The sequence below is a fragment of the Leucopleurus acutus genome (assembly GCF_964270905.1).
Source record: "Leucopleurus acutus genome assembly, chromosome: 6".
Classification (NCBI taxonomy): Eukaryota; Metazoa; Chordata; class Mammalia; order Artiodactyla; family Delphinidae; genus Leucopleurus; species Leucopleurus acutus.
The window spans coordinates 86,640,614-86,664,746 of NC_139149.1; the positions used below are offsets into that span (position 1 = coordinate 86,640,614).

Genomic DNA, 24,133 nt, shown 5'->3' on the forward strand with positions numbered 1-24,133 from the left:
TTTATTCCAAGGAAGCCCTCTCGAAGGCAACAGAAGTCATCCCTCTCAAAAGGCTGCAGCAGAGGTGGGGACCATTCTTGGAGGAGTCAGAGGGTAGAGTGGGAAAAGGGATAGAGGTGGGGAAAAGGATGCTCAGCAAGACAGCAGCCAGTATTCCCCACACCTGCAACCCCAGGGTAATGCGGGCATTTGCTTCCAAGGTAAAGGAAACTAGAAAAACAACTCCTCAAGCCTGGAGGCAAACTTAAATGCCTTCAGGAATCAGGTGGCCAATATAAAGACCAGAGGCAGCCAGATGTAAACCAGTAGGGAGTGGTGGAGCCTAAGAACTAGAGGGCATATCATAGCTAAAAATATTTGAATTTTTTAAAAAGTTTATGCTGGAATTAGATAGTGGTGAAGTTGCACAACCTGTGAATATTAAAACCCACTGAAACTTACACTTTAAAAATGTGAATGTTAGGGCTTCCCTGGTGGCGCAGTGGTTGAGAGTCTGTCTGCAGGGGACACGGGTTCGTGCCCGGTCCAGGAGGATCCCACATGCCACGGAGCGGCTGGGCCCGTGAGCCATGGCCGCTGAGCCTGCGCTTCCGGAACCTGTGCTCCGCAGCGGGAGAGGCCACAACAGTGAGAGGCCCAAGTACCGCAAAAAAAAAGAAAAAAGTGAATGTTATGTATGTATATCTTAATTTAAAGAAAACTAAAAAAAAAGTTTAAACACTGCTAAACAAAAGAAGAATTAGGTACTACTTCCTCTGAGAGACCCATGAACTTTGTACCTCTCTATGGCATTTATCACTAATCAGCTTTGTATTGTGTGGTGGTTATTTGTGCACTTGCCTTATGACCCTCCACACCCAACTAGGTTGTAGGCTTCTAGAAAGAGACCATATGGTTCTCATTTTTCACCCCAGAGCAACTACCAAAGAATCAATTCTTCATCTGAATTTCAACTTTTTTTTGTTAAATATTTCTAATTTTAGATGACTTAAAATTTAAGATGACATCTAATTTAAGATGACTCAAAGCTAAAGGTGCATTTCTTAAAAAAAAGGGGGGGGGGCTAATTTATCCGGCTCTCAAAAATACTAACTTAAAGGAACCAACACATTTAAAATTAATTTCTCTATAATAGAGGAATGGTTTAGAAAAAAAAACTCTACAATGCATTTTAGTTTCAGCAGAATAGTTTTATATTATATGACCTGATTCAACAGCTGTGTTATATGACTCTCTTATAAAAATTAACAAATGAGGGACTTCCCTGGTGGTGCAGTGGTTAAGAATCCACCTGCCAGTGCAGGGGACACGGGTTCGAGCCCTGGTCCGGGAAGATCCCACGTGCAGCAGAGCAACTAAGCCCACGTGCCACAACTACCAAGCCTGCACCCTAGAGCCCTCGAGCCGCAACTACTGAAGCCCACGCGCTCTAGGGCCCCTGTGCCGCAACTACTGACACCCGCGCACCTAGAGCCCATGCTCCTCAACAAGAGAAGCCACTGCAATGAGAAGCTCACACACGGCAAGGAAGAGTAGCCCCCACTCGCCACAACTAGAGAAAAGCCCGCGCGCAGCAACGAAGACCCAACGCAGCCAAAAATAAATTTAAAAAAAAATTAAATGAGTATTAGTAAGGGTTTCTGCACGTGACAGAAACCTAACTCAAACTAGTCTTAAGCAAATAATTTATTCAATTCAAAGTATAAGGAAGTTTATCAATACATTTATCACAATGCATCTCTTCTCTCAACCTCCTTTATATCCCTTTCTCTCCTTTCCAAGGTTTCATTCTAAAATTCTGTAATCCTGTTCTGCAACCTGCTTTACATACCATGCTTTAGATTCTCCCCATTCTGTTCCATCATTTCCCTCTCTCAGTATCCTTCAAAGGTGCTAATCCAAATTCCTGCATATGAAAATCCAAAATTTATACAGTTGCTAAAACAAATGTTTAGAATTAACCAGAATTCTGAATAGAAGCTCAAGGTTGGGGAGAATCACTTTACTAGTAAATCCCACATCTTTGCATATCTTAGTATTTTATTGTGGCAGGAGTCAGAAAACCAACCAGAGATGGCTCATTATTCCTGACATTAACCAGCCAAAAATGGAAATAAATAAGACTGATGGTCAAGACTTGTTTTGGGTAAAGAGGAGAGAGTCTATAGTTAACTGAAATTTTCAGAACGAGTTTGTGGAATGTTTAAACAATAGATGTTAAATAAACATCCTCTAACATTTTAACACAAATTCTGGCTAACAAGAAAACTCAAGTAAGTAAACCTTTCATTTTTATGCCCTAAATATGAATTAGTAAGAGCAGAAACCTTTATTATCTAATAACACTGAAAAGCTGGTCCGTTTAAGGAAAGTCTGCAAGATGTTCCTAGCCTAAGCCAGCTGGGATAAGAAGTCAGGAAACTGGAAATTCTTATTCTGCCACTAACTAGCAGAAACTATGGGCTAAATCATTTAAATCCTTAGACCTCATTTTTTTAGTCTGGGAAAAAAAAAAAAAAGGACTAGTTAAATCCAAAGGCCTCTCCTCACCCTTCTCAACCTATTCTTGACTGAAGTTCTATTACTTAATTACTGACTTCACTCTAAATCCCTTCAAATTTATCAGTCTTCTCTCTCCAGTCTGAATTCCAGAGGAAAAGCACCTCTTTTCCAGTTACTCTTTAGGCATACTGCTTAAGGGGAGGGAGGGGCTTGAGGCAGCTCGCTTTTCCACCTTCTCTGCAACCCGAACTCCCAACACAAATGAAGTCTCAGCAGGAGTCTAGAACTTGTTCAGGGTGCTTGACTTCTAATAATTTAATACTGTTAGGGTTTTTATGGGTTTCGGTTTTACCTCCCACAATCTATTCATTTGTCTGAACAGTAGAAATGGTCATCATTACAAGAAAGAATTAAATTTGACTTACTGCACAACAAAATATGGATTCCAAGAAGTATGAAAAGTGGCTGCCAGTGACAAAATGAGCAATATCCCTGGAGTGGGCTTGCTGTACACCTAAAATTTATTTTGAATTCAACTATCTTATCTTAAAATTTCATATTAATTTTACATTCTGCTCTATAAGTTAAAATAGAAAAAGTGTTTAAAACTGCCTATCAAATAAATTTAGAACTCCAGGATAATGGTGACATTTATTCTATGGTTCTGCATTCCCAATCCCTCTGAATCCCTAACCCTGTGTGCACTTGCACAGACACACCTAGGGGAGTCTAGGAGTACACTGCTCTAGTTCGAAAAAGCAGGAAAGCAGGTGGTATCACTTCCATCTTATTATAATGAGGAAACTGAAGTTCAAAGAAAGTCTCAGAGAGAGGAAAGATTAAAAACATTTACCCAGGACTTCCCTGGTGGTGCAGTGGTTAAGAATCTGCCTGCCAATGCAGGGACATGGGTTCGAGCCCTGGTCTGGGAAGATCCCACATGTCGCGGAGTAACTAAGCCTGTGCGACACAACTACTGAGCCTGCACTCTAGAGCCCGCGAGCCACAACTACTGAGCCCGTGTGCCACAACTACTGAAGCCCACACGCCTAGAGCCTGTGCTCTGCAACAAGAGAAGACACCACAATGAGAAGCCCACGTACCGCAACGAAGAGTAGCCCCCGCTTGTCACAACTAGAGAAAGCCCACGCGCAGCAACGAAGACCCAATGCAGCCAAAAATAAAATAATTATTTTAAAAAGTAAATAAAATAAAAAACATTTACCTGTTCTTTATTAACCTCTCAACAAAATTTAAACAAAAAATTAAAATTTTATTAAAATTAAATTTAAAAATATAAAAACCAATAACTTCACTAATCTTCCTACAACCTTAAAGAAACCAGTAACAATGCCTAACCATTATAAGTTTTGGCTAAACAGCATGTGGGGTTAAAAAAGAAAAGAGGGGGTAGGTTTCAAAATATCAGTGATTCTCATCTCACCACATTGGCCAAATCTAATAATGGTCAGGTAGTGTTAAGTTTGGTGCACTGTTTTTGATCATAGCTAAAAGGTTCACATGACTGGAGCCATATCTACAATATACAAAAAAGAAGACATTCTTGGTTACAATTTGTCATTCCACAGATGGCTAAGTGGTGTCCTTTCTTCCATCACTGTTTCATAGGCATTCCCAGATGAAGAAAATGAACTTGATTTGGTTAAGAGCTGGGGCTCTCCAGTTATTAGATTACCTGATTTGAATACTGAATAGCTCCATAAACTTGTATTAGTCCTTTTACATCTTCTAAACCTGTGTCCTCATTTGTAAAATCATCCCACATCCTTATGGTGAAGCATACATGAAATAATCTACATTAAAGACTTCAGAGTCTGGCGTATAGGTAACATCTACTGAGGGCTTCCTATTTTCACTGTGGCCCAGCTTCTATCAATGATGTTTTCTTTACTTCTCTATTTAAGAAGGTGGTTGATGAAAACATTTAAAAGGGTTTAAACACCATTGACAGATTTACTTAAAATCAGATTTAATAATTTGGACATAGAAAAAAATGATAAACTGCTACAGTAGTCTTTCAGAGGCTGTCACAGGGAGGAATGCCTTTGACTTTGTTAAACCATGTCTGAAACAGATAAGCAAAATAGAAATATCTACTGTATCAAAAAGAGATCCCTTGCATTTAATCTTCACATTTGAGAGCAAAATGATCCATTTGACCATCTCCAAGATATCTGTTTAAATGATTAAAGATAATGTTCATATCAATTATACTTCAATAAAAAAATAATGTTCACAACCAATTGAGTAGAAGAGTTTCCCATCAATACAAAACATATCTAAGCTCCATCTATTTTTCAAGATCCAATTTAAGTTCACTCTTATGAAACTGCCCTGATGACTACAGCTTGTATGTTCGTTTAAATTTCAGTTTTTTACTTACAGTCTTATCACACTATTTAGCACTCTAGTACAGACTACCACTGTTTTCTATTGATATCATATACTTTGAATATAAAGAGAGGAGGGAAGTTTCAAAATGTTAGTGAGTCCACAGGAAGGTGGTGTGGCACTGGTAAATATATGGGGAGTACAGGCAGAAGGCTTGAATCCTCGCTAATAGGTTGCCATGAAGCTTTTAAATATATGCCTTTGGTCCGTCCAGTACATTCTAATTATTGGGAGACTGGGATGGAGTCCACACATTTATACATTTGAAATGCTCCAACGAACAGAGACAGCAGGATTAAAGATTACTTTTTAACCTTCATTCTTAAAGGCAGTGGCATTTGAACGTATCTATAACTTCCTCATCATCTGTAATGAAATTTTTTCAGATAAAAGAAGGTGGATAAAATTTTGTTCATCAGAATTTCAGCTGGGGATCAGTAAACCTACCTGATATAGTAAGATAGATGATAGTTTCCAAATGACTGCAACAATATCCCCAGTCTCATTTCCTCTTCTCACAACAATTTGCCTTAACACTCTTTTTATTGAGAGGTAAAGTCTATGTTCCTTTCCCTGGACTCTGGGGAGGACCTATGAACTATGGAGGAAGTGACGCTGAGTGACTTCGGGGACTAGATCATCAAAAGTGCTAACAGCTTCCACCTGCTGTTTCTCTTGGAAAGCTGCTGCTGGAACCCAACATTATGCTGTGAGGAAGCCCAGGCCACAGAGAAGGAGGCTAAGTGTAGAAACTAGCCCACAGCCGCAGCTGAGGTCCCAGCTTCAACCACCAGACAGGTAAGTGAGGAATCCTTTGAGAGGACTCCAGCTCCAGTTGCCCCTGACTGCAACTGCATGAGACATTCCCAGTGGGAACCATCTAAGCCTGGGCAACCCCCAGAACCATTTGAAATAATAATAAAACGATTGCTGCTGTCTTCAGCCACTAAGCTCTGGGGTGATCCATTGCACAGCAATAGACAACACAACACAGTGCTACTCCTCGTGAAAACTACATTGAGAGTGGGGGACTAAAGTTCTGAGAAAGCTCTACAGGATAAAAAAATGGTGGCAGGTCTGAAGAGCTGGCTGGGGAAAGTAGCCACAGATGGGGTGCAGAGGCTGTAAGACGGTAAAAGGCTACATACACATCATGTGATTTCTCCCTTGTAAACCTCCAAATGGTCAATAAAGTCACTAAATTTATGAGACCCTTGGCTCGTAAAGGAAAGCGCTTTGTGCCCACAAGGACTAGGGGCAAAGATACAGGAGCAGAGAGGTGAGACAATAAGGAAGTCAAGTCAGAAGTCATGGAGAGAGAACTGGACGTTCACAGGCTAAAATACACCTAAATCATGCAGAGGGACTCCAAGTGAATTCTTAGGCTAAAAAGTTAGTTTTCTTTTTCAGTTAAAAATAGATCCAGAGTTGGGCTTCCCTGGTGGCGCAGTGGTTGAGAGCCTGCCGGCTGATGCAGGGGACACGGGTTCGTGCCTGGGTCCAGGAAGATCCCACATGCCACGGAGCTGCTGGGCCCGTGAGACGTGGCCACTGAGCCTGTGGTCCGGAGCCTGTGCTCCGCAACGGGAGAGGCCGCAACAGTGAGAGACCCGCGTACCGCAAAAAAAAAAAAAAAGATCCAGAGTTGAGTTTCTTTATAATAAAAACTACCACTTTTTTTGCCTTTACTTGCTTGCTTCTCACTCAGAAGACCAAAAAAACCAAAGCTTAAATATTACCATTTAAGAATAAATACTGACAGAATTCTAGGTTCACACAGAATTAAGTCTGTGTTTATCTGTACTAAAAAAGTAGTTATTTTTCACTTAAGATTACTACTTAGCAAGAAATAATATCATTCATCCAACAAATACTTAGTGAAATACTACTATGAGTCAGGCACTGTACAGAAAAACACAGAGAATATAGCTATTTAAAGGGTAGACATGGTCCCTGCCTTCAGGCAGTTTTATTACAATCTCCAACAGAGAACAGAACTTTTACATCTTTTATATTCTTTACTTTTAAAATTAATGTACCTACATGTTACAATATTTTAAACTGGAAATGTGTATTATTATACACATACACACACAGTAGGGAAAAGGGTTAGGGAAGACAACTTTTGTAGGAATAATACATTCAGAATTTCCACAGTAAATCATTTCTACTCTTGTGTCATAAGCAATTGTCAGTTGTTGAAATGAAAAAAATTACAACTGGATATTACATTTTTACTTGACTGTACATGATTTAAAAAATTAAATGTTTCCCCAAAAAGCTCACAAGAAGTAAAATCAGTCAAGGTTCTGTTAGCCAAATAATCATCTAAATTATCTACACAGATGTCACAACATAAGAGTTAATGCATTTTAGGTAATTCTCCAATATTAGTCTTATAGCCAGGACAGATAATACTTCTTTAGACAAAACAATTATACCCCACTGTGAATAAACATAAACAACAATGCTTTTATTCAAAACTCTTTAAAAGTTTTAATGTGTGATTAGAAAACATTTCTTAATGGATATCTGAAAGAATACAATTTCCAAGGATAAAAAGTTTCACTGAATACGCTACAGAACCTTGTGCTCCCATCCTAATAACAATATCTCTAAAAACATACTAAAGAAAAAAATATTATCCATTTCGTACTCATCAAGTTGGCAAAAACAGTAAGTCTGATAAAAACTAGGGGGCGGGGAGGATGTGGAGCAATGAGAACATTGCCGGTCGGGACATGTACTCCCCACCGCTTTGGAGAGCCTTCTGGAGATTATGCACCTTATGATCCTGCAATACCACTTCTAAGTGCCCAAATATGTAAGGTACAAGCACCAGGAGAAATGTAAAAGGATGTTCACTGTGGCATGCTATCTATCTAACTAACCCCCCTCAAAAGAGGAATGGAAAAACTGGCTTATTCTGATAAAAAGAATGAACTGGATCTACAAGAACCAGTACTAATAATTTCAAACCACACAGTTGAGTAAAATATGCAAATTTCAGAAGAAGATATAATTTATTGTTTCTATAAAATTCAAAAGCACAGACAGTAATAAGTAAAATTCTATGGACACACATTTGTTAAATGCGCTAAAATATGCACCAGAATAACACAAATTGTTATCTGGGGAGGATTTTTGTTTTATCTGTTACTTCTCCTTCAACAAATTATTTGAAGCAAAATATAAACAATTGATTACTCCTGGTGATGAGGATGTAGATGTCTATCATATCTTACACTTCAGTTTAAAACTTTTCTGACTTTAAAACAATGTTAGAAAGACATTAAAAATACGGACAAAGATTGTGAACAAGTATGCTCATTAAAGCCAAATATTACACACACACACACACACACACACACACACACACACACACACACACACACGGGGAGGGGGAAAGGCAACTAAATATCCCACAAAAAAAGAAAAACTGAGTAAATTCAAGTGTGTTTTATTGTCCATCCTGGATTATAATGCAGATGTTGTAAATTATTCATAAAGCATTTAATGCGTGGGAAAATGCTAGTGATATAAGCATTTAAATGAAAGAAGAACTAAATTATGCATACAATAATGAGCTATATAAAAGGCATGTGCACGCACACACACACACGAGAAAATATACCCAAAATTTTAACTGTAATCAGTCCTGGGTGGTAGGATTATGTTTTATTTTCTTCTTTATACATTTCTGAGAGTTGCGTATTTCCATTAGTATTATTAATGAAAGGGGGAAGAAAAGGCAAACTATAAAATGCAAACTCAAAATGCAAACTCCTCTGGTAAGAACTAATGCTCCAATTAAACTGATAAGATTCTGTTTCACTTCTGATTCTAAAAATACTAGGCTATGCTAATAAAGATAAGTCTCTTTAAATATTAATATCCACAACCATACAAGTCAAAAGAATTATGCCAATAACTATAAAGCTGTAAGCTTCTGCTTTAATGTTTCTAAAGATATGTTTCAGTCTCCTCTATTTGTAGCACTGTCACATCAGAACAGGTGGTCCCTTCATCTATGCATTAGATAAAGGTTATCAAATGGAAAATCTCCATACCAAACCTTTACTTATAAAAATAAGCTTGTGTAAAGTATGATTTGGCCATAAAAAAAAAAAGATACAAATAGGACAGCAAGCAGTGTTTATTCTATGCCAAGTGAAAAATGTAAAATACTGCTGAGAGAAATCAGAGATCTAAATAAATGGACAGATATACCATGTTAATGGATTGGAAGATACTATATTATTATAAGCCAATTCTCCCCATATTGACTAGGTTTCCAATTTAATTATAACACTCCTGGTGTATATCCCAATATCTAATTCTAAAATTTATATGGAAAGGCAAGTGACCTAAAATAGTCAAAACAATCGGCGAAAAGAACTTGATAAGGCTAAGTAATCAAGACAATGTAATTCTAGCAAAAGAAGAGAGAATTACATCAATGTAACAGAATGGAGAGTACAGAAATAGACCCACACTTATTGTCAAATATTTTCAACGAAGATTTCAAAGGAGGAAAGGAAAGGAGGCCTTCCTCAGCTTTACTGAGATATAATTGACAAAAATGGAAAGCACTTTTTTTTTTTAAATAAATGATGCTGGAACAAATGGATATTGTATAAACATGGGATGGGGGGTGGGGTTCGACCTCTACATCACACCATAAACAAAATGAATCACAGACTGAAATGTGATAATGCTCCTAGGAAAAAACATAGGGAGATAGCTTTGCAACTTTAGTGTGGGCCAAGATTTATTAGGACAAAGAAATCACTAACCATAAAAGGAAATATTGATCATTTTGATGAAGTGCAATATCAAAACTTCTGCTATCTGAAATACACCACTAAAAAATAAACAGGGAAGCCACAGACTAAGAAAAAACATTCACAGGGCTTGTCTGGTGGCGCAGTGGTTGAGAGTCTGCCTGCCGGTGCAGGGGACACGGGTTTGTGCCCTGGTCCGGGAAGATCCCACATGCCGCGGAGCGGCTGGGCCCGTGAGCCATGGCCGCTGAGCCTGCGCGTCCGGAGCCTGTGCTCCGCAATGGGAGAGGCCACAACAGTGAGAGGCCCGCATACCACAAAAAAAAAAAAAAATCACAAATATATCTGATAAAGGACTTGTACCTAGAATATATAAAGAACTGCTACAACTAAATTTAAAAAGATAAAACAACCCAATTTTTTAAATGGGCAAAAGACTTGCACAGTCACTTCCCAAATGGCTAATAAGAAAATGAAAATTCGCTCAACATTATTAGTAATCAGGGAGATGCAAATTAAAAGCACAATGAGATACCACTATGTATCCATTCCAGTGGCTAGAATGAAAACGACTGACGATACCAAGTGCTAGGATGTAGAGTAATTAAAATTGTCATATAATGCTGTTGGATACATAATATGATACAGGTTTGGAAAAGTTTGCCTGTTCCTTAAAAAATTAAAAATACATGTACCCTATATAACTCAGCATGTCCTCGTAGTATTTATCCAAGAGAAATAAAAACATATTCATGAAGATATATGTGTACATATATCTGTCTCCATTTGTACAAAATGTCACAGCGGCTTTATTAGTAAAAGGCTAGAAATGAAAGCAGCCCAAATAGCTATCAACAGGTGAATGGATAAACAAAATGTGGTATATACACATAATGTAATACCATTCAGTAATAAAAAGGAACTAATCCAAACAATATGGATCGATCTAAAAATTATTATTCTATTACATCAATCTATAATCATTATTCTGAATCATTATTCAGAGCCCAGCTGTGGGGAAGGTGGCCACTTGGTCCTGACTCAACCCGTTGCAAAGCTGTGCAATAACCTGCCAAGTCCCTGTGTGCGTGTAACTTATCGGATGGTTCAGTCTGGTAAAGCTGTGAGAAAGAACATGGGATTCTTTCTTTTTAATGTTAAAATAAAGACTTTTGTATAGAATTGTTAAAAAAAATCATTATTCTGCATAAAAATAAACCAGACTAGAGAGAGAGAACGACTGAAAGAGAACACTGTATGATTCCATACATCAAATTCTAGAAAATTCAAACTAATCTACAGTGCCAGGTTGCACGGAGACAGAGGTGGAGGGGAGTATGACTGGCAAAGGGATGTGAAGAAACTGGGGGATGATGAATATGTTCCCTACCTTGTTTGCAGTGACAGCTTAACAGGTGTATGAAAACTTATCAAACAGTATCCTTTAATGCGTGCAGTTTATTATGTGGAAATTATACCTCAATAAAGTAGAAAAAAAATTTAAAGAAACAAGCAAACCAAAAGACTTTACAGCAAAATTAGAGTAAGGAGTCAAGGCAGTGGCTACCCATGACAGGGCAGTCATATAGAAAAGCAAATATGAGGAGGGTTTCTGGCACACTGGTAATTTTCTTTTTCATCTATGTTCTGGTTACACAGGAGTATTCAGGTTGTAGAAGTGTACGTTTATGATACATGTGTATATTGTTCTTCAAATACAAGTCTTTAAAAAGAGGAACATCTACGTATGACCTAGCAATTCCACTCCTTTATCCAAGAGAAATGAAACATTTGTCCACAAAAACACTTGTACAAAAATATTCATGGCAGTTTTCTTCACAGTAGTCCCAAATTGGAAACAGTCCACGTGCCCACCAACAGGTAACTGGATAAACAAATCTATGGTACATTCAATATTCGTACAATTGCATATATTACTCCACAATAAAAAGAAACAAACGACTGATACAAGCAATAACATGGATGGATCTAAAAACATCATGCTGAGGGCAAGAAGTCAGAGACAAAGGAACATATACATATGATTCAACTAATACAAAATTCTAGAACAGGCAAAATGTATCTGTGATGAAGCAACTGTGGCTGCAGTTGCAGAAGTAGAGAAGAAAGGGAAAGATAAAGGGTAGAGTCATGGAAACGTTTTCTATCTTGCTAGAGATTCAAGGAAAAAAATGCTCACTATGGGCATGGAAAAATTATGTCTATCAACACTACTGAATTACTAAATTAAATTTTAAATGGGTACTTTTAATTCACCCTAACTCCTGAAAGCATAATGTAAAATCCAAACTGAAGATTCTAAAATAAGCTAGTAACTTCAATTGTGGTAAAGAATAAATTTTATTGGGCTTCCCGATGGCGCAGTGGTTAAGAATCCGCCTGCCAATGCAGGGGACACGAGTTAGAGCCCTGGTCCGGGAAGATCCCACATGAGGCGGAGCAACTAAGCCCCTGCGCCACAACTATTGAGCCTGCACTCTAGAGCCCACGTGCCACAACTACTGAAGCCTGCGTGCCACAACTACTGAAGCCTGCTCACCTAGAGCCCGTGCTCCACAACAAGAGAAGCCACCGCAATGAGAAGCCCGCGCACCGCAACGAAGAGTAGCCCCCACTCGCCGCAACTAGAGAAAGCCCGTGCACAGCAGTGAAGGCCCAACACAGCCATAAATAAATAAATAAAATTTTTTTAAAAGAATAAATTTTATTAAGGTCTCACTTTGTTGAAATTTATCTATTTTTCTTCCACAAACATTTCTTTCTAACTAGTAAGAAAATCAGAATGTCTTGTCCCAAGTGCTTTATTTTTAAGATGGCTTCATACAAGTATATTATACACTATGAAATGGAACTTGATATAAAAGGTTCATCATTATCAACAGTACTTCAATAAGCTTGTATAGCAATTTCCAAAATGGAGGTGATTATAACCCAGGAAGTATGAGTGATGATCCATTAGGGTATAAGAACAACATATTAGGAGTTCTATTTAATCTTTATCTTAATACACATATGTATTTTAAGTACCATATAATGTAATACAATATAATACATGCGTATCCTTATCATAGAAAACGACACTGGCCTCTTCATTGTGGCCACCTGTCAGACAGTCACACATCATATATATAAAGTAGTCTAAGTATTCTGGTACTAAATGATTCTAAATATTTAGAGGGAAGAGTGATAGTATTTGCTGGAATCTTTTTCAAAAATGAAATAAAGGGGCTTCCCTGGTGGCACAGTGGTTGAGAGTCCGCCTGCCGATGCAGGGGACACAGGTTCGTGTCCCGGTCCGGGAAGATCCCACATGCCGCGGAGCGGCTGGGCCCGTGAGCCATGGCCGCTGAGCCTGCGCGTCCGGAGCCTGTGCTCCGCAACGGGAGAGGCCACAACAGTGAGAGGCCCGCGTACCGCAAAAAAAAAAAAAAAAAAAAAAAAAAAAATGAAATAAAGAACGCACCTTTTTGTAAATTGCTACAAGAGACTGGTGTTCCAGGGAAGACATATTCTTACAGTAAATGATTTCCTTTATAGAAACAATATTTTATGGAAAAACTGTATTATCTAATCCTTCATGAAGCAGCTGCTTTGACCTCAACAAAAGAAAGTTGGGGCAGGGGAAGTAAGGTTTAACCTCAAATGCAACTACTGCAGCAAATGACAAGCTGAAGCAGAAACAGCACCAAGTGTTACAGAATGTTGCTGATGTAGTTGAGGAGTGACCAGTTAAATATTTTATACCAAACAGGTTTACTGGTTGTCTCATGGCAAAGTATTTTAAAAGAGCTGTCAAATTTAAAGATGAGTTAAGCATTTATCTTTCACACACACACACACAAAGTCTAAATTTGCTGACTTTCTGTGATCAGTGACGGTTAGCAGTATGCTACCTAGCAGTTGTTTTTAAAAACAAAAACATAGTTAATCTACGTGTACCTTAAAGGTAAATGAAGCACTTTTTTAGTAAGAAAATAACTGTATTTCAAAAGAAGTCAATGTGTGTCATCTTGAATACTCATACCTGCACACTCTAAACACAGAAAAACCATTTTCTAATTCTTTAAATGCCTTCCATACGTAGTAGTTTCTCTGGATTTTGAATACATTTATTAAAAACATATAAATGCAAATCCTCACATTGGTTTGCATAGAAAGGGCAAACTTTGCTAGCCAAATCTGCATAATTGATGGACAGAAATTCAACAATGAGTATCTCCATTTAGAAAGTATAGCCAAAGAGGCAGTTATTCTTTTGGGGTACGTGTCCCTGCATGAGCTGCCTTTTAGCTAAGACAAGCATTAAAACCAAGTACCAAAATAAACAAATTTAAGATCCAGACTTTGGAATTTCTGTATTACTAAGCAGTACAACCAAGATTTTTCAAACATAATGCACTGTATTCATTACGCTTGCTTTAAAAAACAAATATTTATTTTAAAAACTTAGGGTAAACAAAAAGGTTTTTGAGCCATTACTAACATTTATAAAGAACTCTATTCACAGATAAAGAGGATCACTGATTCCCTTCACAAGTCTCTAAAGTCATTTGTTACATTATAAAATAAACCAAATAAGGCGAGAAAGAATTGTTCTTTATAAATAAAATAAACATTATTAGATTTTTATGGATCCTTTCAGGAGATGTAACACCAACCATAAAGAATTCTTCAAATGATGGCTTTCATTAAAATCTTTATTTATTTATTTATTTAGGGCTGTGTTGGGTCTTCGTTGCTGCATGCGGGCTTTCTCTAGTTGCAGCGAGCGAGGGCTACTCTTCATTGCGGTGTGCAGGCTTCTCATGGCGGTGGCTTCTCTTGTTGCGGAGCGTGGGCTCTAGGCACACGGGCTTTTCAGTAGTTGTGGCACGCGGGCTCAGTAGTTGTGGCTCCCGGGCTCTAGAGCGCAGTCTCAGTAGTTGTGGCACATGGGCTTAGTTGCTCCGCGGCATGTGGGATCTTCCCGGACCAGGGCTTGAACCCGTGTCCCGTGCATTGGCAGGCAGATTCTTAACCACTGCGCCACCACGGAAGTCCTCGTTAAAACCGTTTTTATTGCACTTCTATTATATTTAAAGGACTGAGAGACTTCAGATGAGTAAAACTAGATCCAATACTCCAGAATCGGAGATTTAAGACAGTATACAATTATTTACAATATAGGGAAAATCAAGTAAGGTCTACAGGAATGAAGAGGAAGGCAATGAATTCTACTTAGTATCAAACAGTTTCACAAAGGTGTGTGGCAATGGAACTGGGACTCAAAGCATGAGTAGAATTTTGACTAGAAAAATTAGGGAAAATAAACTATGCTTGGAACCATGGATAGAGGCACGTAAAGTCTGGGATACATAAAGAATATATTGTATTTTCAAGTCACACTGCTAGTTATTTTGCTGTACTGACTTAGCTAACACTCTTCTTCAAACATATCAAACTTAGTAAGATCATTCTAAAAGTGATTTCCAAAAAAGCATTCAATTTTCAAGTACAATTTAAAAACTGTACTTACTATTGTAATTCTACAATATTTGGGCCTATTCAATATGTTCACAGTTCTAATTTTCTCCAGATTTCACCATTCTTCACCAGGGGGCTTACATTTTTAGTGCTACACAAATGACAAGACACCTATTATGGGCCACGCAATCTTGCTTTTCTTCTCATGTAAAGGGATGACTTGTCCCTTCTTTTCCAAGCCTAACAAACACCAGTCCCTTCTGTTTCTTTTTACACTCTGCTCCCTTAAATTACATTCTCTACTGATTCCTTGTATCCTGCACTTAAACTAGTATCCTCTCTATTTTTAGGGGAGATATACCTATTTCTTTGATTTCTCCATTATGCGTAGCTCTGCCTAAAGCAGACTAACAATATATATTTTATGAATAGCAGAACATATGCTTTTTAAAAAGTCAATTTATAAGTTATGAGTGATGTTTTTGTTTTGTTTTTTTTTGCTGTACGCGGGCCTCTCACTGTTGCGGCCTCTCCCGTTGCAGAGCACAGGCTCTGGACGCGCAGGCTCAGCGGCCATGGCTCACGGGCCCAGCCGCTCCGCGGCATGTGGGATCTTCCCGGACAAGGGCACAAACCCGTGTCCCCTGCATCGGCAGGCAGACTCTCAACCACTGCGCCACCAGGGAAGCCCTGAGTGATGTATTTTAAGACATCTGCCCCAAAGTGTGGTAAATACTATATCTTAAAATGACAGTGATTAAGAGCACAGGATGAAGTGTAGACATCATATAATCTGAGGGGTTTCTAATATTTCACAACAAAACTTTTCCAGAAGAAATCTTACGCAGCATGGCAAATATATATAACTGCAAAAGCACTGCTAATACCATTTTATGTTCAAATATAATTTATTAAAAACTCAAAGAGACAAATGAGGGTTAGAGATGTTAGTCTTGACACCTAAACAACCCATTTATTTCTGTAAAGTTTTGTTTTTATTTCACTCAGATAAGTAGTTACAAGTAGGTAGCAGCACTTGTTTTGTTTTCTTAGTAGCTTTTAATGGTTTCTTTTGCAGTCTCAGGATATGTTTCAATTAAATTGATTTGAGAAATTTTTTAAATAAGAATTTTCTTCTTTCAAAATGAGTTAGTAACAATATCTAAAAACTGCTTACAAGGCAAACAAGAAAAACCTAAAACTTGCAATGAGCTATAAAACATCTATACTGTAACATGATATCAGGACTTAGTGTTACATGTTCATTTGTTACTAAACAAATTGACTTACACAGGATGAGTATACCCCCAAAGGAATGGGCTTGAGTCTTGCCTGTCATTTAACCAAACACAGTTTATATGGCATAGTAATGTACTGTTTAGACAATTCTATATGAATAGACATGCACAGGACTGAATTTTTAAAATACTTACTGCAAACTACAACTTTCCTTACCCATTTAAAATTCACAAATAATCAGAGATAGTAAAAGAAGCTTCATTCTAAGGAATGCTTCCCCCCAATTAAGCAGGTGTAACCAATGCAGCACTACTGTTTTCAATGTGAGAAAATTTTATAAATATGTACAAGAGGGTGCCAAGACCATTCAATGTGGAAAGGACAGTTCTTTCAAAAATGGTGCTGGAAAAACTGGATATCCACAACCAAAAGGATGAAGTTGTACCCTTACCTAAAACCATATGCAAGTATTAACTCAAAATGGATCAAAGAGCTAAATATAATAGCGAAAACTATAAAGCTCTTCGAAGAAAATGCAGGGGAAAAGCTTCATGACGTTGGATTTGGCAATGATTTCCTGGACACCAAAAGTACAGGCAACAAAAGAAAAAATAGATCAAGTGGACATCATTAAAATGAAAAACTTTTATACATCAAAGGACACTATCAACAGAGTAAAAAGGCAACCCACAGAATAAGAGAAAATATTTGTAAATCATGGATCTGAGATTAATATCTAGAGTATATAAAGAATTGCCACAACTCAACAACAGCAAAACAACCCAATTTTTTAAATTGGCAAAGGACTTGGATAGACATTTCTACAAAGAAGATACACAAATGGCCAACAAGTACATGAAAAGATGCTCCACATCCCTAATCATTAGAAAAATACAAATCAAAACCACAATGAGATACCACTTCACACTCATTAGGATGGCTATTATCAAAAACACAGAAAATGACAAGTGTTGAGGTAAGGATGTGGAGAAACTGAAACCCTTGTGCTGGCTGCAGCTGCAAATGTGTAAAATGCTGCAGCTGCTGTAGAAAACAGTGTGGCAGTTCCTCAAAAATCCAACACAGAATTACCATATGATCCAGCAATTCCACTTCTGGGTATAGACCCAAATGAAGTGAAAGCAGGGACCTGAGTAGATATGTGTACACCAATGTTCAGAGCAGTATTACAACAGCTAAGAGGTGGAAACAACCAAATGTCCATCTACAGATGAATAAACAAAATGTGGTATATACACATACAATGAAATATTACTCAGCCTTAAAAAGTAATGAAACTCTGATTCATGCTGCAACATGGATGAATCTTAAAGATACTGTGCTACAGGGAGATCAGCTCAGTGCTTTGTGACCACCTAGAGGGGTGGGATAGGGAGGGTGGGAGGGAGATGCAAGAGGGAGGGGATATGGGGATATATGTATAACTGATTCACTTTGTTATAAAGCAGAAACTAACACACCATTGTAAAGCAATTATACGCCAATAAAGATGTTAAGAAAAATAATAAAATAAAAGGTTTAATTATGCTCCCCAAAATAAAAATAAATTTGATATTCAAAAAAAAGATACTGTGCTAAGTGAAATAAGCCAGATAAAAAGCAAAAACAAATATTGCATGATCCCATTTATATGAAGTATCTAGAGTAGTCAAAAATCACAGAGACAAAGTAGAAAAGTGGTTACCAGGGGCCAGAGGGAAAGGAGGTGGGAAGTTAATGTTTAATGGGTAGAGTTTCAGTTTGAGAGGATGAAAAAGTTCTAGAGATGGATAGTGATGATGGCTGCACAACTATGTGAATGTACTTAATACCGCTGAACTGTACAATTAAAAATGGTTAAAATGGTAAATTTTATGTTGTATATTTTACCACAATAAAAAAAATTGCGTGTTATTTATTATGGTGGCCAATATAGGAATGTAGTTAAGAACACAAGCTTAAGAGTTATGCTGCCTGCTTTCAAACCCAGCTCTGCCACTTAATAGCTCTGTAGTCTGTGCCTGTTTTTTCACATATTAACAGAACCTACATCACAGGATTATAGCAAGGATGAAATAAGTCAATACATGTAAAGCACTTAAAATAATGCATCTCAAAAAGTAGCTGCTTTTTATTATTCTGGGTTTAAAACACAATTTTAATGCAATTAAACTCAAACACCTAGAGAACCTCTGAAAGTCCTCTTCAGAGTTCTAGAGTTCAGTAAAACACAGATTGAAAACCAGTGATTTAACCCAAATTTCTCACTTTATAGGTAAAGGAATTGAGAGTCCAAGAAAAGTGATTTGCTTGAGGTCATATATCTTGTTTTGCTAATATTAATTTTCCTAAAATAAGTGTTTGAGATCAACAATACTAATGTTGACATTCAACTACTTCAGAACCAAGGCAAAGTCATGAGATTTTATAATGTGTGTCCAAGTATCTGTGAATAATATTGTGATAGCCATCCACCATGCTCATCTAATAAATAATTATGCATGGGATGGGAACCAAAAGGTAGCAAAACCAAAAGAAAAGCCATTTTAATTCTTTTCAAAGACAAGACAATGGTTAAAAACACCTCTTCCGAAAATTAAGTGTTAAAATATTTGTGAAAACAAACAATACTGATCAAGAGTTTGAGACACACCCAATATGTGCCCACTACTCCACATCTTTCAGCCAGTTACTCACTATATAATCTTAGTAAGACCTCTGACTGACAATATCAGCGGCTTTTTCTGCCAAATAGAACTATTATTCATCACAAGGAACTAGCTACAAATAATTCTTTATTAAATTCAAACAGGAGGGAGAAGCAGTCCAAATACCACAAAATGTCTTATCCAAAAAATCATGTATTGAGCTTTGTAGGCATTTCTGTACTTACTTGAATATACTAAATCTGGTTTCTGGTAAATTCACAACACAGAAAGCAAAATAACAGAGACAATCTTTGAAGGTCAGACTCAACAAGAGCTAAAAAGCCTTTGAGTGTCTCTAATTTTGCCCTTCCCCCATTGCTGTGTCTCAATTCCTCCACCTCTACTAGGAATGTCCTCACCCTGCCCATCTACATCAGCTGAAATCCTACCCATCCTTAAAGGTTCCACTTAAATGCCACAGCTTCCATGAATTTTCCCCCAGTGCTCCCAATTTAGAATTATTCCCTCGCCTCTTCACTTCCCCATTTTGCACCTCTCCTTCAACATTTTATTATATAATGCCTTGCATTACAATTACTTACATTCACTTCTCCCACCTTCCCCCAAGAAAATCTCAGGAGCAGTAGGCTAGAGAGAAAAGGAATTAACATTTGTTAAAAACGCCGTGGTGCCCTGCAAGGTGCTAGGCATTTTGCATACATTATCTCATTTACTCCTTTGACAGCCATCTCGGGAGGTAAGCAGGTGGTCTTAGTTATTCCCATTTTACTGATAGAGAACCGTACAGTTGAGAGTTCAACAGCTTATCCAACGTCACAATACCAGCCAATTCCAGTGCTTACGGCGCCCCTGGTTTCCCTGGCTTCAAAGAGCTCTCTCCACCACTATACGCTGCATTCTTGTTCACTTTATATCCCCCACCCTGCCTAACAGATAGTAGGTATTCCATAAGTACTTGCTGAATTTAATATTCCTACGGACTCACTACCACCATTTTAATAACCCCATCACGCCCCATCCCTAGCCGGTTGGTTACCTTTACCGTCCCTTTACCGCGGACTTCACACACAGAGGCAGCTCTCCACATCACCAAGACAAATGCTGCCGACACCAACCCTTATCTGGAGGCTAAGTGAACCGTTCAGTTCGCTCAGATTTCCCCAATTGCCCTTCCCACAGAATATATGAGATACACACAAACAAGTCACATTTGATGTAACGCTTACACCCTTCCCCAAAGCTCTTATTTCATACTAAGCCACGTCTTTATGCTTACAAGCAATGACTTACGCGGTTTCCAGCTCACACCGCGGGGACACCCTAAGACTCCGCCTGAATTATTAACCACATCTTTCAAACAGTCTTAAAACGAAGGCATCCTAATGCTATTACACTGCCTTCCTTCTCCCCCCCTCCCCCCCCGCATGAACTGCAGTTTGGATTTCCGGCGGGAATGCAAACAGACGCAGAAGAGATGGGCTCAAAAGCAATGGAGCAATTACTCAGCCTGCTTAATTAGAAAGAAGACACAGAAGGTGCCCCGCCTTCCTAAATCTCTGCACTGAACTCATTTACGAAAGATGGGGAGCACTGAAACCCGAGGAACCCCAGACACCGAATCACTGGTTTCTGTGGCTAGTCGGGGAAATAGTCCTTTCCTTCCCGCGGTCCCGGGCCACCAGTCCCCGGTGCCGGGTCGGAGAAGCCCAACCGCACCCTCCCCAGGCGGCCCTGCATCTCATTGTCTCCCTCTGTCGCGGCCCCCAGGGGCGCAGGGTACAGCCCAGGCCCCGCCGACCCCCAAACACCGGCCGGCCGCCTGACGGGCAAGGTCCGACCAGCCCCGGCCCCGGCCTCGGCCGCGGCCGCGACCCCGCCCCAGGCTCGGCCGTCCGCAACGCGCCCGGATGGCGGGGCCGGGCGCCGGGAAAATGGAGGCGGGAGCGACGGCAGCGCTTCCCAACCCTGCGCCCGGCCGGGCCCGAGAGCGAGGCTGAGCACTCACCGTGGCAACGGCTCGGTCCTCCGGCGGGCCCGGCTCCGGGGCGGCCCCGGGCTGGGCAGCCGCCGCTCGCGCTCGTCCAGCCGCCGCCGCCGCCGCCTCCTCCCCAGGCGCGGCGCTCCTTCTCCGGAGACGCCGCGAAGGTCCGCAGCTCCCGCGCCGCGCGCTCCGTGACTGACTGACTGACCGACCGCCCTGGCAGCGGCGGCGGGGGCTGGGCGGAGCGCGCGGCGGGCGGGGCGGCCGCAGCGCCCAGCGGCTGCGGATCCGAATGCAGCCGCGTCCGGCCGAGACGCAGAAGGCGGGGCTGAGGGCCGGGCGGCCGCCGGGCTGACCGACTTGAGTCTGACCGCTCGCTCCCCCCACTCCCGCCCGCCACCCGCCACTCACTTCCGGCGCAGGCAGCCGAGCCCGCCCCTCCCGGGCGCCCACGGTCCGCGCCCCCTGGCCTGCCAGGCTCACCCCCAGCCCCAGGCGCCCGACCGCACCCAGCGGGGGCCGCCCGCGCTCCGCCTTTCCTCAGCGCGTCCCTGGGAACCGCCTCCAGGAACCAGTGAATCGGAGAATGAATGAGTGAGGGAGGAAAATTACGGTGCTGTTCCACCCCTGCTCGCTTTTCCTTGGAAGCAGGTCCAGCGGCCTCTCTCCGAGGGCCCTGGGACACAGTGAAGCCTTGAGCACGTCTGTCAAGGACTTGTATGCGTGCACCTTCCTGTTGGAGTATTCCAGGACTCCAGCAACCCTCAGATGGGGCCTTAGGCACTTAAACTGACCATTGTTGCAGTGTGAGGCCTTTTTTAGGAAATCACATTATGGCCAATGACTCTCTCTGCAGTTTCATGCACTATTTTAGGAAGCTTTTAGAAATTGGACATTTCAATTATCTTCGATTACTTTTTAGCTTTGCAATTTGCTTATCTTGCGTTCTTAATTTCTGTCACACACACACACCCCTTATTGAAATGGTTTAGGAGTAAGGTGATAGCACCTTTATTCTTTATCACCAAGCTCTAAGTTACTCAGATGCTGCTTAATTTGATGTAGGCTTGACTTGGACTTAAATTTTAATTTATATCTTTATTTTGACCTTCTAAAGTTGATCAAAGGAAGAAAAAACTAGAATTAAATCATTTTTGCCTGGCTACATGCAAAGCAAATTTGTTGACAGCATTGAAACAATTAACAAATCCGGAGTGTGACCTGAAATTTGTTGCAGTGAATATTCCTTTTCCATGTCTTCCCATCTGCTTGCTAAGTAAGAGTATCTGTATCTGGAATTTTCACAAAAAATTTACTGTACATTTTTGAGATCCTGGCTCCCTTTCTAAGAACCAGAGTGTTCATTTCTCTGTCCTGGGGCCAAATCCTGGATTGGTTAATTACATTCCTTCTTTCAGATATTCTTGAGGACTTTGAAGTGGTTTGGTCTCTCTTGCACAATCTGTTCCAAACTGGTACATAATCTGTTTCAAACTGGTATTTAGAACCATACAATACAGTTACTAGTTGCATTTCACACTTGAGATATCTGTACTTTAGAAACATAACTGCAGTTTTGTATTTTAAGTCTAGAAAGCGCTTTAATATTCTTGTGTAGAATAATGTTATCTCATATAAATGAAGATGCTGCTGCTGACCAATTCCTATAGCCTTCTGTTCCTTTCTTGTGGAATTCATCATTCATTACCTCTAATTATAATTATTTCAATAAATTATAATCTTTTCTAATGAATGTAATACAATAGTTTATTCATCCTTATATCTGCCATAATGTCTAGCATAGTACCTTGCACAATAAATTAACAAAAGCTTTAAACATTTTAAGTGATAATTCATACAAATGTGTCTATAGCTTCTCACCCTGTATCCCTCATGACCAGGTTTGTTGGAATTATACATACCTGAGTGCAAAACATAGTAACTCCGTATTCTCATCAAATTCTATATAACAAGGCTGTGTGATAACTGCACAGGGAAGATATTCACTTCATCGAAACCTTTAAAAAATAGACCATTGAGTGTTTTTATTTATTTATTTATTTTAATTTATTTTATTTATTTATTTTTTTGACTGTGTTGGGTCTTCATTGCTACCCATGTGCTTTCTCTAGTTGCGGTGATCGGGGGCTACTCTTCCTTGTGGTGCGCGGACTTCTCATTGCATTGCCTTCCCTTGCTGTGGAGCACGGGCTCTAGGCACGCAGGCTTCAGTAGTTGTGGCACACGGGCTCAGTAGTTGTGGCTTGTGGGCTCTAGAACACAGGCTCAGTAATTGTGGTGCACGGCCTTAGTTGCTCCATGGCATGTGGGATCTTCTCGGACCAGGGCTCAAACCCGTGTCCCCTGCATTGGCAGGCGGATTCTTAACCACTGCACCACCAGGGAAGCTAACTCTCTCTCCTCTCAGTGCTCAGGTTGGTCAAGGCTAATTAGAAAACAGTCACCTTCAGCCATTGAGAAAAGTGAGCGGGTTCTCATCAGTTCCTTTAAACCGTAAAATCATTCATTTATTTAACAAGGGTTTATTGAGCTTCAACTAAGGCCTAGGAATGCAAAGACAAGAAACACAAGACAAGATGGTTCCTGCCCTCAAAAAGTGCACCGTCTAGTGAGTAAAGGTGGCAAAGAAATCACAATTGGAATATGGAGTCCATTCCCAGGTCGGAAAGCCTCCCTCGGGGGAGGGGATTCTTGAACTGAACGTTCAGGGACAGAGAGGAGCTAGCCAGGTGAAGAAGGAGAAAACAGGCATTCCAGACAAGGGCAGGTACACAGGCACCAAAGAGCACCATGCCTTGGAGGCTTTGCATGTAGTTCCATTTTGTAAGGATGCGTACAGAGAAGGGTCAAAGTGGTGGGCGGAAAAGGTAGAAGGATCTCATCAACAAAGGGGCTCATGTGCTAAACTAAGGAGTTTGAACTTGATACTTTGGGAAATAATAAATAATACCAAAAATCTTTGGAGTATTTTAATTAATAAATAAAAATAAAATCTTTGCAGTATTTTAAGCCCCACCTGGGTTTGTGTTTTGGAGACCAGG

At 39.9% G+C, this 24,133-nt stretch overlaps 1 protein-coding gene across 3 annotated transcripts in view; it reads right to left on the bottom strand.

Moving 5' to 3' along the window:
* RAPH1 (Ras association (RalGDS/AF-6) and pleckstrin homology domains 1) overlaps positions 1-21,257 on the bottom strand; it is a 97,352-nt gene extending 76,095 nt beyond the window's left edge. For all 3 annotated transcript variants that reach the window (XM_082840793.1, XM_082840792.1, XM_082840794.1), the window contains exon 1: positions 21,096-21,257. The gene's annotated coding sequence lies outside the window, so the exon portion shown is untranslated. The remainder of the gene's footprint in view (positions 1-21,095) is intronic.
* Between the last annotated feature and the right edge of the window lie 2,876 nt (positions 21,258-24,133).